This window comes from Nicotiana tabacum, chromosome 16, assembly GCF_000715075.1.
Source record: "Nicotiana tabacum cultivar K326 chromosome 16, ASM71507v2, whole genome shotgun sequence".
NCBI lineage: Eukaryota > Viridiplantae > Streptophyta > Magnoliopsida > Solanales > Solanaceae > Nicotiana > Nicotiana tabacum.
In genome coordinates, this window is record NC_134095.1 from 141,919,759 (window position 1) to 141,923,335 (window position 3,577).

Here is a 3,577-nt window from a genome sequence, read left to right on the forward strand (position 1 = left end):
GAAAGTGAGAGTATTGCCCAACGGTGCTTTAAAAATGACAAATGAAAAGGCGAATGTGTGGATATGGTTATCAAATCCGGCACAATGAGAAGATGTGGCGAATGTTTAATGGTGTTGTTTGTGCTTGGCATGTTTTGAAGATTGGAATGACGAAGACATTTTATTATTCTATCTAAACACTTTATCCTTCGTTAACCCTTTGAGCCTTATTGGTTTTCTTTCATACCCCTCGTTCGGAATCAGTAGCAAAAATTAGAAAACACAAGCATGAAAAAGAAAAAGAAAAAGGAAAAGAAAACAACAAAACAAAAAAAAGAGAAAGGAGAAATGAGAAAGAAAAGAAAATAAAGTAATAAATAAGTGAAAAGGAAAACAAAAAGAAAAAGAAGAGAGGAATTGGGAACTACGTTTGACCTGATTCCTCAAAAAGGATACGTAGGCGCTTCACGGCTCGGTCATAGTGTGCATAGTATGCATAGTGTGCATAGTGTAACAAAAAATCAAAAATCCCCAAGCAAGAAACTGGGGCAGAAATTGTGTTTGATGTAAAGAAATCTGGTTCCGAAGGTTGTAAATTTTGAACCGAAATTGATTCGTTTTGAGACGCTAATACCCTTTCTTTCTAGCCCAATCCAAAACCCCATGTTACGGTCCAAAGAAAGACCTTTTGACCAGTCTTCGAAAGATGCCGAGTCATGCAAATGGAAGTCGAGAATAACACTCTCATTCCCGGCAGAAAAGTAATAAAATGAGAGTCTTATCGGTGAAAACCTTCACGGGCACCTTGAGGCGGCTATAAGTTGAGAGAAAAACCAAAATGAGAGAGGCTTGATAGTGAAAACCCTTCGGGCACTACAAGTCGAATAAAGATTGAGAATCATACAGGAAAGCACCAGACGAAGATTGTGAAAGATGATTAACGACGGAGGATAGGCCACGTGTGCATGTCATGGCTAATAGAGTTGGTATCCACATATGATAGATTTTACTTCGTAGTTTTCTTGTTAGGAGTCATCTCTTTCTTTTGCCTTTTACTCTGTTCCTCTTACCTTTGTCATTTCCTCTTCTTGAGTCTCTTTGGTCAGAACAAGCGAGAAATGATTTCAAAATTTGCCATCAGCTTTCCAATTATGCAAGACGAGATCTGACTAGTACGTCAAAGTGGTATAAGTTAGGAAAGAACAAGCGCAATGAGCTGGTAATAATCAACATGCTTTGAGGTTCGCGCAAAATAACCAAGATTGGTCCATATCAATTCAGGGATAGTGCAATAAAAAGAGGTCCAGGGGTATTGAACCGAGGGTATATTCAATGATGAGATTGACAAAAGGATGGACCAGTGGCAAGAAGGATATCCCCAGCAGAAATCGAGGGTTATAAGGCCAAGGCCAGCGGAAAATCAAGAAAGAATAACGCGGAAAGCAATGGACATAATTGGGAAATCCACAGGAGACTCAAAGGTTGGGGAGATGCCAAGTTCAGACAGTACCGCAAAAGAAGATATTAGGTCTGCACCGGGAAAGGGTATTTCGATAACACAGACGATGGAAGGACTGGTTAATCAATGAACGAACATGCAAGATCTTCAAGTAAAATCAGCTGGCATGAAAATACATGAGGTCAGATAAGGAGACTGGGAAAATGGTTAAGAGGTTTGTGAATAAGGAATCGTCAAGAAGGTCGGAAGGTATCAACCCAGTTCAAGATGGTCAGACAACGCATAGATGGGAAAATGGTTGATAACATCCCCAACAGGAGTATCGCAACCAACCACCACGTTTTAAACTGACCAAATTTTCTTTGATTTGAAGCAGGGACAGGGAATGTTACTGACAACGGGAAGATGCGCCACAAGAAAGATTGTCAAACTGGGGCAGAAAATTTTCGTTCATTTCGAAAATTTTCGGGAAGTCTAACACAAGTTTGGTGAAAAGCGGTATCCCCAGCAGTTCTTTGGGAGAAAGCAAAACAAGTTTTTTTTTTAAAAATAAGCAATGTCAGGAGGAAGATAACACGAGTTTTAAAGGAGGTAGTCTTCGAAGGAAGATGATAAAAAAAAAGGGGAAAAAAGAGGAAGACCTGTTTTGCAAAAGGAAACGGTTTGCAGAAGAATGAAACATCAGTCTTAAGAGAAGTAGTCTTTGAAGGAGTAAGATAACATATTTTTGAAAAAATGTTATCCCTAGCAGTCCGCAGAGAAAACAGTACAAGTTTTGAGGAAAGTAGTTTTGAAGAAAGATAATTCAAGCTAGAAGGAAAATGGTTGTTGAGGTCAGGAGCCCCCCCCCCTGAAGAACAGAATGACGCTTTATTTTCTAAGTTGTTGTTGAGGTCAGGAGCTCCGCCTGAAGAACGGAATGACGCTTTATTTTTCGAAGTTGTTGTGGAAGTCTCACCCGCCTGAAGAAAGGAATGGCGATTTATTTTTTGAAGTTATTATTGAGGTCAGGAGCCCCGCCTGAAGAACGGAATGACAATTTATTTCCGAAGTTGTTATTGAAGTCTTGCCCGCCTGAAGAAAGGAATGGCGCTTTATTTTCGAAGTTGTTGTTGAGGTCAGGAGCCTCGCCTGAAGAACGGAATGACGATTTATTTTTCGAAGTTGTTGTGGAGGTCAGGAGCCCCCCCTGAAGAACGGAATGGCGATTTATTTTTCAAAGTTGTTGTTGAGGTCAGGAGCCTCGCCTGAAGAACAGAATGACAATTTATTTTTCGAAGTTGTTGTTGAAGTCTCACCCGCCTGAAGAAAGGAATGGCGATTTATTTTTCGAAGTTGTTATTGAGGTCAGGAGCCCCCCCTGAAGAACGAAATGACGATTTATTCTCGAAGTTGTTGTTGAGGTCAGGAGCCCCGCCTGAAGAACGGAATGTCGATTTATTTTTCGAAGTTGTTGTTGAGGTCAGGAGCCCCGCCTGAAGAACGGAATGGCGATTTATTTTCGAAGTTGTTATTGAAGTCTCGCCCGCCTGAAGAAAGGAATGGCGCTTTATTTTCGAAGTTGTTGTTGAGGTCAGGAGCCCCCCCTGAAGAACGGAATGACGATTTATTTTTTGAAGTTGTTGTTGAGGTCAGGAGGCCCCCCTGAAGAACAGAATGACGATTTATTTTTCGAAGTTGTTGTTGAGGTCAGGAGCTCCGCCTGAAGAACAGAATGACGCTTTATTTTTCGAAGATTTTGTTAAAGTCTCGCCTGCCTGAAGAAAGGAATGGCGATTTATTTTTCGAAGTTGTTGTTGAGGTCAGGAGCCCCCCTGAAGAAAGGAATGGCACTTTATTTTCGAAGTTGTTGTTGAAGTCAGGAGCCCCCTGAAGAACGGAATGACGATTTATTTTCGAAGTTGTTGTTGAGGTCAGGAGCCCCCCCTGAAGAACGGAATGGCGATTTATTTTCGATGTTGTTGTTGAGGTCAGGAGCCCCCCGAAGAACGGAATGACGATTTATTTTTCGAAGTTGTTGTTGAGGTCAGGAGCCCCCACTGAAGAACGGAATGACGCTTTATTTTTTGAAGATGTTGTTGAAGTCTCGCCCGCCTGAAGAAAGGAATGACAATTTATTTTTCGAAGTTGTTGTTGAGG